This window comes from Ranitomeya imitator, chromosome 1 (genome assembly GCF_032444005.1).
Source record: "Ranitomeya imitator isolate aRanImi1 chromosome 1, aRanImi1.pri, whole genome shotgun sequence".
NCBI lineage: Eukaryota > Metazoa > Chordata > Amphibia > Anura > Dendrobatidae > Ranitomeya > Ranitomeya imitator.
Window position 1 is genome coordinate 364129268 of NC_091282.1, and position 13834 is coordinate 364143101.

At 46.3% G+C, this 13834-nt stretch overlaps 1 long non-coding RNA gene across 1 annotated transcript in view; it reads left to right on the forward strand.

Moving 5' to 3' along the window:
• Positions 1-3808, forward strand: part of LOC138657795 (uncharacterized) — an 85466-nt gene extending 81658 nt beyond the window's left edge. The window contains exon 3 of the long non-coding RNA XR_011317189.1: positions 3232-3808. This is a non-coding gene — a long non-coding RNA (uncharacterized lncRNA). The remainder of the gene's footprint in view (positions 1-3231) is intronic.
• The last annotated feature ends 10026 nt before the right edge of the window (positions 3809-13834 follow it).

Sequence of the window (13834 nt, forward strand, 5' to 3'; positions counted from 1 at the left end):
AAAATGGATGGTGGCAAGTGTGGTGAAGGAGGTCCATGAGAGGGGCACACTTTAGAATGGAAAAGACGTTCCAATTGTTGCAACAGCTCATGTATTGGTCCCAACTAGGTCGAGTGGTGGAAGAAGTTTGTTGGAGGTTTCAGCAGTGTAAGTTGGCCAAGCCTCTAGAACGGAGGGCAGCCACTCAAGTGATAAAAACATCTGAGCCACTGGAAGTGTTAATAGTGGATTACTTCATGATCGGCTCATCCCATAATGGGTGTGAATATTGCCTGGTGATGCTAGACCACTTATCATAATTCACAGTCATAACCCGACCCTGGATCAGATGGCTGAGTCAGCAGGTTGTGCCATCTTACGATTGGTGTTTGATTGGTGCCTGTAGAGATGTCACTTGGATCAAGAGGCATGGTTCCAGGGGAGAGTCAAGGAAAAACTGCACTGACTCTATGGCATCAAGAAGTTCAGGACAATGCCCTATCCCTCTCATGGAAATGGAGCCTGCAAACGCTTCAAAAGAGCATTGTTACAGATGTTAAGGACATTGGAAGAGGATCAGAAGATGAAGTACCCTGAATTTGTTCAAGAATTGGTGTGGATATACAACAATCGAGCCCATGCCATAACTGGGTACATGCCTTACATGCTATTGTTTGGCCATAATGGCAGTGAAATAACCAAGCTAGAAGATTGCAACAGGTTGGGTACATCCACCTGGGTGAGATAATAATATAATTACTTTTAGATAAGACAAAATTCATAAAGGATTTGTATTAAATAATAGTTTAAGTAAACCAAAATTGAATTTTTTAGTAAAAAATGGGTAATTTCAGTGTAATTTATGAGAGAAGCAACAACTGTCATAAATGTAATGCAATAGGGACCCAGATACACCCTGTATTAGGCATAAAGGAGGGCCTCATACACTTTCTGTTCAAATTGTCATGTACTGGTACTCCTAGACTCATAAAGGCTATGCACTAAGTGCAAGGCCTGACAAAAAGCATAGTCATCTATACAACATTGAAGGCACCAACTGCAGTACCTCATTCAAATATTGTGAGCAAAGTATACTTGTGGTACTCCTCCACTCATAAAGGTTCTGCACAGTGCAAAGCCTGTCAAAAATTAGAAGCATGGTCATTCATACATCCTTGAAGGCAACAACTGGATGGCTTCATTAAAATATTAATAAAGTGTACACCTGTAGCTGGCCAATTTTTTTTTTTTTTTTTCAAACCATTGAAATTTCACATAAAGAAGGTTCTACAGTATACATGTCAATAGTAGTGTTGAGCCACCTCCCTAGTGTTCGGGTTCGGTTCGGTTCGTCAAACAGGGAGGTGTTCGCCGAACTGTTCGTCGAACGTTCGACGAACACCGTCGAACCCCATTGAAACCAATGGCAGGCAAACACAAACGCATACAAACACATGGAAAACACATAGAAAACACCTTAAAAGGTGTCCAAAAGCTGGCAAACTGCTCAGAAGACACAACAAATGTGGAAAAGTCACAACTACATATAGTCATGCGAAAAAAAAGAGGTGGAGGAGTAAAAGGAGGAGGAGACACAGATATAGGAATGTCATGCCCTTCTAAAATCAAGAAAGGCTGGAGTAAAAATCTAAACTCACTATACCAACACTCAGACGTCTTGACAAAAAAAATAAAATAAATATCTTTAGGTAGAATGGCGGTGGGTCCATTTAGAACATTTTCCTTAGAAGATGTAGTGGTACCCCCTTTGGGAGTTGTGCCAAAAAATGAACCTTCAGACTAATCCACCATTTGCCATATCCAAGGGGCAGGTCAGTAAATGACAACATCGACGCGGAACCAAGTACAGTACTATGTACTGTACCTCCTTTGAGGAGGCAATCAGGTGGGTCAAGAAGTTGGTAAGGGGCACCCTAATGGCCAAAACAGACATTGAGGGGGCGTTTCGGTTACTACCTGTGCCTCCGAATAGTGTCCTCCCATTGGGCTGCTTCTGTGAAGGAGCATACTACATAGATCGCTGTTTACCCATGTGGTGCTCCATATCCTGCTCACTATTTGAGGCGTTTAGTTGCTTCCTCGAATGTGTTGTCATGGACGTTTGTAAGGCGGCACATATTATCAATTACCTCGGCGACTTCTTATGCCTGGGCCCAAAAGATATGCCACAGTTTGAAAACACGCGATAGTCCACCTGTGAGAAGGAGAGAGCTGGAGGGAGAGTGGACACCCCAGAGCCGAGGGGTTAGATTGAGAAAGAAAGAAGGCGGTGTAGCTTGCTTCATGGGTGGGGTACTCTGCTGAGTAGCAGAAATTGCTACTAGGCCCAAAAGGATTTCCTGGGCCAGATGCCATTAAAAAATAGTACTTAGGTAAACAGGCGGTGTAGCTTGCTTCATGGGTGGGGTGCGCTGCTGAGTAGCACTAAATTCTATTAGGCCCAAAAGGATTTTCTGTGCTAGATGCCATTACAAAATAGTAGTAAGGTAAACAGGCGGTGTAGCTTGCTTCATGGGTGGGGTACGCTGCTGAGTAGCACCAAATTCTACAAGGCCCAAAAGGATTTCTTGGGCTAGATGCCGTTAAAAAATAGTACTTAGGTAAACAGGCGGTGTAGCTTGCTTCATGGGTGGGGTACGCTACTGAGTTGCACCAAATTCTACAAGGCCCAAAAGGATTTCCTGGGCTAGATGCCGTTACAAAATAGTACTTAGGTCAACAGGCGGTGTAGCTTGCTTCATGGGTGCGGTACGCTGCTGAGTTGCACCAAATTCTACTAGGCCCAAAAGGATTTCCTGGGCTAGATGCCGTTAAAAAATAGTACTTAGGTAAACAGGCAGTGTAGCTTGCTTCATGGGTGGGGTGCGCTGCTGAGTAGCACCAAATTCAACAAGGCCCAAAAGGATTTCCTGGGCTAGATGCCGTTACAAAATACCATGGTTGTTCGAGCCGGGATTTGACAATAAGAGGCATAGACCAGGTATATATGGGTACGAGAGGGGGCGACCTCAGTCGGGCTCTAGCACAACTCGAGAGTAGGTGGATCTATCGCCTGGGTGCCATGAGTCCACAGGGCCTTAATGAGAGTTTTGGTTTTGCGGCATTTCTTTAGATATATTATTCGATAGTTTGTTTCCATGTGGACATTCCTTTTTAGTGAGGTTTTTAATCGTCTAATATTGTATGTTATATTATGTGTTTTTAACTTCTTATTTCTTCTTTTTATTATAGATAATTCGGATAGGATATGCAGTGTGATGATCACTTTCTTTTCCCCTACAGCCTGAGGATGGTTGTCCCCCTGATGAAGCACTATGGAGAGGAACTAGTTCCTTCCCTGTAGACACATATGAAGAGTCGAAGCCCCATACAAGAACAAGAATATGCTATATATATAGGGTTATTTCCGCTGTATGTGTTTTTTTCGTCTGTTTTGTATCTATATATGGAGGGTTTCTTTAGGTCTCGTCTGTAAGGAAGTGGTATTCTCACTATGGAGACCTGGTAGGATTTATCTGTATTCTACATGTTGTTATTAAGTATATGCATTAGGACATTGATGGTAGGATTTATCTGTATTCCACATGTTGTTATTAAGTATATGCATTAGGACATTGATGGTTACTGTGATCTTTGGGGTATATCTATTTTTTGGTAACTCTCTACTTGGGATATGAGGGCTTTAGTCTGAATTAGAACCGTACTTTAGGATAATTCTATGACTTTTCTAATGTATGCACGTTGGCACTTTATACAGGACTGTCATACATCACTCTTTTATATAATAAAATTTATTTTGTACAATTCACTTTTTAGACATCACTTTATTATTAATGTACACCTCTTGTTTTAACTGGTTCACTTATAGTTGGTATCTATTTTTGTCATGTCCTCACGGTTTTTTCTATATTAATTGAGATAGTGGCATGAAAATGAATTCTCACGTCACTTTATATTAATCTATACATTATGTATTTATCCACTACAGTGAGCTTAAATGGCTCATATGATCTTTTTATCACTTTTATCACGGTATTATCCTTAGCGATACACCTTGCCTATATGCACTTTATCCTCTATATAGTTCTCTTTTAGAGCTTATTCACAGTGGCAGTATTGCCACCACTTCTTTTCTATATGGATCTGTTTCTTCTCTGGCAGTTTTTCTCTATTGGCCCTCACCATAATATAGTTGCTGACATATTTATTTATTGATGTCCTACATTGTAAAATAGATGGTTATTATTCATTTATGTCCCACATTGTAATAATACATGATTCTTCTTTTTTATATTATATTTCATTGGAATTAATGTCACCTTGAATAGTCGGTCATTAGGAGCCCATTTTTATTACTCCATTGCTATGACTCCTATATAGTAACAGGTAGGCTGCTGTTTCTTTCATGGCTCCGTTTACTCCATGAAGCCTTATAAACGTTATGCTTCTCCGCTAGTAGTTTGCCTCGTTCCCCGGGGCTGTGCGCATGCGCCATATGGTTACCACTCTGTGCATTCCGGGTGCGCTCTACTCTGGAGACGCTTGCGATTCAGCTTGCGTTCCAGTGAGCGCTGACCCGGAAGTGCCTGTTTCTGTATCCGGAGTGGACCAGGGCCGCATGCGCCGTCGCTTAAGGGGGACGTCGGCACGTCGAGAGTGATCACTTCCCCTATTTATCCTTCCGTGCTGCCATTGGTGGTGGGCATTTTATAAGGCCAGTTACGTCCTCACATTAACCACGCCCCCGGAAGAAGCTTGGGCGAAACGCGCGTCGGGGCGCTTGGGGGAATTAAGACACACCGCACCATCAGGTAATTTACTCATTCCACTCATTCATGGTTTGCTGCTGTCTACATAGATAGGATACTTGGGGATGTTACATAGTGCTAGGTATTTGGACAAGGACATTTCGCTGGTATGTGGGAGAATTTTAGCTCCTCCTTGGATTTTTCCTTCCTGCACTTTATTCTAGGCATTTGCATTGGTTTGCCCATCCCTTCCTCTTTGTTAAATTTCAGCAGCCTCTAGGGTGGTCAGAGTTGTATGTACTCATATGTATTGATTACAGTGTGTTATATCCAATGGTGGATGTGGTTGTAGTCTCTCCCCCAGTAGGACACTTTGTTTGGTGTATATTGAATCCTGTCTGTTGTATATGTTTTTATACTGTAATTTCAATAATAAAGGTTTTTTTAATATTGTATGGATCTCTTCGTGCGGTGAATTGAATTTAAATCCGCTCTGTGATGATATAGTAGTTAGGTATACAGGTGGTGTAGCTTGCTTCATGGGTGGGGTACACTGCTGAGTTGCACCAAATTCTACTAGGCCTAAAAGGATTTCCTGGGCTAGATGTCGTTACAAAATAGTAGTTAGGTAAACAGGCGGTGTAGCTTGCTTCATGGGTGGGGTACGCTGCTGAGTAGCACTAAATTCTACTAGACCCAAAAGGATTTCCTGGGCCAGATGCCATTAAAAATAGTACTTAGGTAAACAGGCGGTGGGTGGCTGGGCTTTTCTGCTCTCTAGCACACACTGAAACTTTGGAGCAGACCTCTGAATCCCACGCCATAGTATGAGTAAACAACTCTGCAGGCAACCCCACCCACTTGGAATTGATGATGGCAACGTCATCTAACACTCAGCAAGGGGACTAAATAAAGAGTCTCCATTTTTTCCCAAAAATCGGCTACAGGCACCACTTAAGTGGCATCAATTTCGCCAGAGTTTTTTAAAACAGTTGGTGAGGTGATTTTCAACAATCATCAAGTTTTTAGTCTCCCTAAGATGACACAGGGGTATAAAAAGTCCTTGCGAATCCAGGATTTGTTCATCTTGATGAACGTTAATCTGTTTACATTGTCACTGGACAGCCGCATGCGCTTATCTGTCAGCACACCACCAGCAGCGCTGAACACATGTTCAGAGAGAACGCTGGCTGCGGGGCACGACAAGATCTCCAAGGCATGAGTGGCGAGCTCAGGCCATTTTTCAAGATTGGAAGCCCAAAATGAGCAAGGGTCCAGTTCCACAGTCATGACATCGATGTTTACTTGGAGATACTCTTGTACCATCCTCTCTAGGCGTTGGCTGTGCGTCAGACTTCATGTCTCCTGTAGCCTTGCAAAGGATGGTTTAAAAAAATCTTGAAACGATTGGAAAAAATTGCTGCTACCACCAGATACGATGTTACTGTTACGGTTTGAGTGATGACTCGATAGTCCCACGGTTGGCAAGTTAGAACTCAGAGATTTACTTCGAGCACCACTGGTGTTTTGTGGAAAAGCAGATGTTAGATTCTGTAACAGTCTCTGCTGATACTCCTGCATGCGTGAATCCCTTTCTATGGCAGGAATTATTTTGCCAAATTTGCTTTTGTACCGGGGATCTAAGAGTGTGGCAACCCAGTAGTCGGCATTACTTCGGATTCTGACAATCTGAGGGTCATGTTGCAGGTAGTGCAGCAAGAAGGCACTCATGTGTCTTGCGCATCCAGGAGGACCAAGTCCTTGTTGTCTTGGTGGTGGCGAGGTGAAAATCATGCTTCCTTCGTCTGCCCTCTCCCCCCAACCTCGCACAACAGAAATTTGATCAAGGTCTCCCTCATTTGATGAGTCTTCCATGCCTAGCGCCAGTTCATCCTCCACTTCTTCCTCACCTCCTGCACCTTCCTCAACAGTTTGGCTGCTACCATGCGCCCTCGGTAATCCCTCTCCCCCAACCTCCAATGCCAGCCGCCTTGGTGCTGCCAACCTTTTTGACCTTGGAGATATTATCCCTTCCGCTTACGACTCCTCCTGTTCCTCCTCCTCCTCCTCCTCTTGTTCCACCACCTGACTCCGAACACTGTGTAAGGTGTGCTCCAGCATGTAAATCACCGGAATGGTCATGCTGATAATGGCATCATCAGCACTAAACATCTTTGTTGCTATTTCAAAACTGTGCAGAAGGGTGCATAGGTCCCTGATCTGAGACCACTCCTGCAGCGTGATTTGCCCCACCTCTTGATTTCGTTTGCCCAGGCTGTACGTCATAACGTATTGCACCAGGGCTCGTTGGTGCTGCCACAGTCGCTGCAACATGTGCAGAGTTGAATTCCATTGTGTGGGCACATCGCATTTCAGCCGGTGAACTGGCAGGCCCAACGACTTCTGTAGAGATGTAAGTCGTTGAGCTGCGGGATGCGAATGGTGGAAGTGAGCACACAGTGACCCTGCCCTCTACAAAAGCCCATCTAGTCCGGGATAGTGGGATAAAAATTGCTGGACAACCAGGTTCAAAATGTCAGCCATACAAGGCACGTGTGTGACATTGCCCCGGCGGAGGGCCGCACCCAGGTTTGCAGCATTGTCGCACACAGCTTTCTCTGGCTGCAGGTTGAGTGGAGACAACCATTGATGGAACTCAGTCTCCAGAGCTGACCAGACATTTCAATGTAAACACTGCCTGATGCCGTTGAGCCCTGGTGACAGCATAGTGAGGAGGTGTGCAGGATTCCTTCTGCGTAGTTACAATGTGGGTGACATTACCAGACAGGCTTTGGGTGCAGGTGGAGGACCGAGAGGAGGTTGAGGAGGCAGAAGCAGTGGAGGAACTTCTAGATACAGATGATTGATGAGCAACTCGTGGGAATGGCAAGACTTTGACAGCAGCCCCTTCTCCTGATGTCGCCATAGTTACCCAGTGCCAAGTCACCGACATGTAACACCCCTGTCCATGTCTACTCGTCCAAGTGTTTGTGGTGAAATGCAACCTGTCACACACACAGTTTCTCAAGGAAGCGGTGATGTTATGTGCGACATGCTGGTGTAGTGCAGTCACAGCTTTCTGTGACAAGTAGTGGCAACTGGGCATCTGGTACTGGGGCACTGCGATGGACATAAGGTCTCGAAAATCCTCTGTGCCCACCAGGTGGAAAGGCAGCATTTATGTAGCCAACAGCTTGCAGATGGAGAAATTCAACCTCTTAGCTTTGTCATGGCTAGGAGGAAATGGTCTTTTACTTGTCCACATCTGAGGGACTGAGGGCTGGCTGCCGTGCTTAGACAGAGTTGAGTAGGGTGTCCCTGGCAAACTGCTGGTCTATGAGGAAGATGCAGGCGGAGATGTTATGTTGCATTGATCAAAATGGGGTGTCGATGTCGAAGAGCGCTCAACAATAGCAGGTGTTTCCACTTGCAAATGTCTTGACGACCTGCCAATCACACTGGCTGTTGCGGGTAAAAAGGTGTAAGGTCTGCATCCAAAACAATTTGCGACTGCTGTCCCCACAGTCACAGAGGATGAAGAGGACGCGGATGCACTTGATGGGGCAGATGGTGGTTGACCCGGCCCACTAGGCAGCATTGTAGCACAGTGAGCTTCCCACTGCAACTTATGCCTCATATCCATGTGACGGTTCATGCATGAAGTACTCAAGCTAGTCATTTTTTGTCCTCTACTGAGATTTTGTTGACAATTCTTGTAGACAACATGAGTTGGGTCATCCTTTGCAATGTCAAAAAATGCCCAGGCTGTGCAAGGCTTAGAGCCTGTGTGACCTGAAGAGCCACCACGACTTCTGGTCTGAAGCACAGTTGGGGTTGAGGATGCAGTTGTTGATGTGCTTCCAGTACTCCGTCTCTGTCCAGGAAGGCGCAATGTTACCTCGTTGTCAGACTCGTCACTAGCATCCTCCTCCACCTCCTCTGCTGACCGCATGGACTGGCGGACTGGGGGTTGACAGTAAGTGGGGTCTACAGCCTCATCATCATCATCCTGTGTGTTCTCACACCCGTCGTCCTCAGAGCCAAGCTCTTCCTGCCCTGACCGAAAACTCAAGTTTTCGTTCCAATCAAGTATCTCTGTCTCATCATCATCTTCCTCATTGTCTCCACCAACAGGAGATACAGTTTGGGAACTAGGGTCTACATTATGCTCAGAACGTTCTACATCTGGGCCTGGATCCGACTCACAAAGATTCTGGGAATCAGTGCAGATTAGGGTTGAGCGACCTTGACCTTTTTAGAGTCGAGTCGTGTTTCGCGAAACCCGACTATCTTAGAAGTCGAGTCGAGTGGAATCGGCCGATTATCGTGAAAAGTCGGGTATCGCCCGAAACATGAAACCCAATGCAAGTCAATGGGGGAGCATAGTCGGCAGTGAGTGGAGGCCAGGAAAACACCTACACTGCCCATTTTAATGGCAAAAACATCCATTCTTTTTACTGAAGCTTGTCAATCGTAATTTAGCTTATAATAATTGGAAGGCATTTGAAATTGGGGGTCATTTGGCTAAAGTTGTGGGGGGTAGGGCTGGTTCAAGTAATTAGTGGGCCCAGGAAATCTGGAACGCGTCACGGCAGTGGAGCAAGGAGAGGAAAGTATTTCAACTTTGCAAGTGCTGTGATCCTGAGAAAGCAGGGGGGGCCCACTCGTTGGCACTGGCACTGGTACAGGGCCCCTCAAAGTACAGCGGTGTGTTTGCACGGCGAGGGCGCCTCCCACCGGCAGCAACACTTTTGCGTACTATGAGAGGCCCTGTGCCAGTGACGTCGCCAACTAGTATTCCTCCCCCCACCTGATGAAGGAACCTGCACTTTCATCTGCACCTTCCTCTTTGTCCCCGTGTAAGGTGGTATGGTATGCGGGAAGAGGAACCTGACTTTCAGCAGGGTCACAATCTTGCTGTGTAGCGTGCACGGGGAATTTAGCGTTATGGGTCAATGTACCAGCAGACTCATCTATCACTGGCTGGGCAATGGGCAGGATGAGGAGGAAACACAGATATAGGCCCAAAGAATAAAGTGGGCTAAATGCAGTTCAAAATTGGTAACACAGGACTAACCAGGGGGCATTGCAGTGGAGGACAACTGGAATGAGAGGCTGACACAGAGAGTAGGCCCAAATCAGTAAGTAGTCGAAATGCAGTTCAAAATTGGCAACCGTAGTAAACAGGCGGCACAGCTTTGTTCAGTGGAGGAGAACAGCAAGGAGTGGCAGACACCGACAGTAGGCCCCAACCCAACTAGTACGCCAAATGCAGTTGTTCCATTTAACCACAATTTAATGAGAGCCTGAAGATAGAAGCTCAGGAAAGGCAACCTGGAGAACACCTTGTAGTGTAACACACCATCTCTCTACACCCCATACCCAATTTGTAGGCCTAATGCAGTGTAGTTTCCAACAACTACTAAACGAGAGCAGGAAGATCGAAGCAATGGCGAGGAAACCTGGGGAACACCTTGGAGTGGAACACACCATCTCTCTACACCCCATACCCAATTTGTAGGCCTAATGCACTGTAGTTTCCAACAACTACTAAACGAGAGCATTAAGATCGCAGCAATGGCGAGGAAACCTGGGGAACACCTTGGAGTGGAACACACCATCTCTCTACACCCCATACCCAATTTGTAGGCCTAATGCACTGTAGTTTCCAACAACTACTAAACGAGAGCATTAAGATCGCAGCAATGGCGAGGAAACCTGGGAAACACCTTGGAGTGGAACACACCATCTCTCTACACCCCATACCCAATTTGTAGGCCTAATGCACTGTAGTTTCCAACAACTACTAAACAAGAGCATTAAGATCGCAGCAATGGCGAGGAAACCTGGGGAACACCTTGGAGTGGAACACACCATCTCTCTACACCCCATACCCAATTTGTAGGCCTAATGCACTGTAGTTTCCAACAACTACTAAACGAGAGCAGGAAGATCGAAGCAATGGAGAGGAAACCTGGGGAACACCTTGGAGTGTAACACACCGTCTCTCTACACCCCATACCCAATTTGTAGGCCTAATGCAGTGTAGTTTCCAACAACTACTAAACGAGAGCAGGAAGATCGAAGCAATGGCGAGGAAACCTGGGGAACACCTTGGAGTGGAACACACCATCTCTCTACACCCCATACCCAATTTGTAGGCCTAATGCACTGTAGTTTCCAACAACTACTAAACGAGAGCAGGAAGATCGAAGCAATGGCGAGGAAACCTGGGGAACACCTTGGAGTGTAACACACCGTCTCTCTACACCCCATACCCAATTTGTAGGCCTAATGCAGTGTAGTTTCCAACAACTACTAAACGAGAGCAGGAAGATCGAAGCAATGGCGAGGAAACCTGGGGAACACCTTGGAGTGGAACACACCATCTCTCTACACCCCATACCCAATTTGTAGGCCTAATGCACTGTAGTTTCCAACAACTACTAAACGAGAGCAGGAAGATCGAAGCAATGGAGAGGAAACCTGGGGAACACCTTGGAGTGTAACACACCGTCTCTCTACACCCCATACCCAATTTGTAGGCCTAATGCAGTGTAGTTTCCAACAACTACTAAACGAGAGCAGGAAGATCGAAGCAATGGCGAGGAAACCTGGGGAACACCTTGGAGTGGAACACACCATCTCTCTACACCCCATACCCAATTTGTAGGCCTAATGCTCTGTAGTTTCCAACAACTACTAAACGAGAGCATTAAGATCGCAGCAATGGCGAGGAAACCTGGGGAACACCTTGGAGTGGAACACACCATCTCTCTACACCCCATACCCAATTTGTAGGCCTAATGCACTGTAGTTTCCAACAACTACTAAACGAGAGCATTAAGATCGCAGCAATGGCGAGGAAACCTGGGGAACACCTTGGAGTGGAACACACCATCTCTCTACACCCGATACCCAATTTGTAGGCCTAATGCACTGTAGTTTCCAACAACTACTAAACGAGAGCATTAAGATCGCAGCAATGGCGAGGAAACCTGGGGAACACCTTGGAGTGGAACACACCATCTCTCTACACCCCATACCCAATTTGTAGGCCTAATGCACTGTAGTTTCCAACAACTACTAAACGAGAGCATTAAGATCGCAGCAATGGCGAGGAAACCTGGGGAACACCTTGGAGTGGAACACACCATCTCTCTACACCCCATACCCAATTTGTAGGCCTAATGCACTGTAGTTTCCAACAACTACTAAACGAGAGCATTAAGATCGCAGCAATGGCGAGGAAACCTGGGGAACACCTTGGAGTGGAACACACCATCTCTCTACACCCCATACCCAATTTGTAGGCCTAATGCACTGTAGTTTCCAACAACTACTAAACGAGAGCATTAAGATCGCAGCAATGACGAGGAAACCTGGGGAACACCTTGGAGTGGAACACACCATCTCTACACCCCAGACCCAACTTGTAGGCCGAATGCAGTGTTGTTTTCAACAACTACTTAAGAAGAGCCTGAAGATCAAAGCTCAGAAAAGGCAACCCGGGGAACACCTTGGAGCGGCAGACACTGGTAGTAGGCTGTCAACCCCAAATTTTGGTCAATGGAGTTTATGAAATGTTCCAGGGGTACACAGGCAGCATTGGTGTGGTAAGCGGAGGACAATTTATATTTGGGACTGCAGACAGACTTTGTAGGCTGTCCCCTGTGGACCATGCATCCACAACATTAACCCAGTGCGCCGTAATGGACATCTAACCTTCCGTGGACATGACTACTGGTCCATGCATCTGTTGTCAGGTGCACCTTTCTACTATTAGATAGCCAGAGAGCATGGACAATGCAGATTTTTACATGATGCTGTAGTGCTGGGATGGCTTTTCTCGCAAAAGAAGTGACGACTGGGTAGCTCTTAACGTGGTACAGCGTAGTCCATCTGGGCTTTATAATTGTAAAATAGAGAAAAAAAATTGGCTGTATGCACTTTAAAATAGGTTACAGGGGTACACGGGCGGCAGTGGTCTGGTCAGTGTAGTTGTAGTAGAAAGAAGGGACCGCAGACAGGCTTCAAAGGCCTAACATAACAAATTGGACAGGCTGTAGGCACTTTTACATTGGTTCCAGGGGTACACGGGCAGCAGTACAATGGTCAGTGGAGGCCAAGTGGAAGGAGGGACCGCAGACAGGCTTCGAAGGCCTAACATAAAAAAATAGGGCTGTTGGCAATTTAAAATTGGTTCCAGGGGTACACGGGCAGCAGTACAATGGTCAGTGGAGGCCTAGTGGAAGGAGGGACCGCAGACAGGCTTCGAAGGCCTAACATAACAAAAATAGGGGTGCAGGCAATTTAACATTGGTTCCCGGGGTACACGGGCAGCAGTGGTCTGGTCAGTGTAGTAGTAGTAGAAAGAAGGGACTGCAGACAGGCTTCAAAGGCCTAACATAGCAAAATTGGGCTGTTGGCAATTTAAAATTGGTTCCAGGGGTACACGGGCAGCAGTACAATGGTCAGTGGAGGCCTAGTGGAAGGAGGGACCGCAGACAGGCTTCGAAGGCCTAACATAACAAAAATGTCAATACAATGGTATTGTCAGTGCCAGGCATTGAAGGATGTCAGCGCATAGACTAAACATTGGTGGAGCTGTGAGAGATAATTTTGCAAGTGGTAGAGCACTGTTTGAGCTGGGGGGGGGGAACTGTCTTGTGGCCGGCGGTACAGGCCCAGGGCCCCTCATATTACAACGGTGTGTCTGACGTTGGGTGCGCACCACCACCGCCAGAGACACTTTATTGTACTATGAGGGACCCAGTGGCAGTGCCGTCGACCAAAAGCGGGCACACCCACCTCTTCAGAAAAAAAACAGCACTCTCACGGGTGCTGGCGCCAAGTGGCGATACCACGGCCCCGTGTGGGGAGTTTGGCCATTTAGGGAGGTGTAAACATGTCGTATGCTGGACAATCAGGTGCAGCAAATTACGATATTGGAAAAGTCATTCATAATAGTCCACAGGCAAGACCTTTTCATAGGAAAGCTAGGTGTCAGCCGGGCAAGGTGGGGCAAAAGATTTCGAAATCCAGTTGTGGTTCATTTTAATAAAGGTTAGATCATCTACATTTTG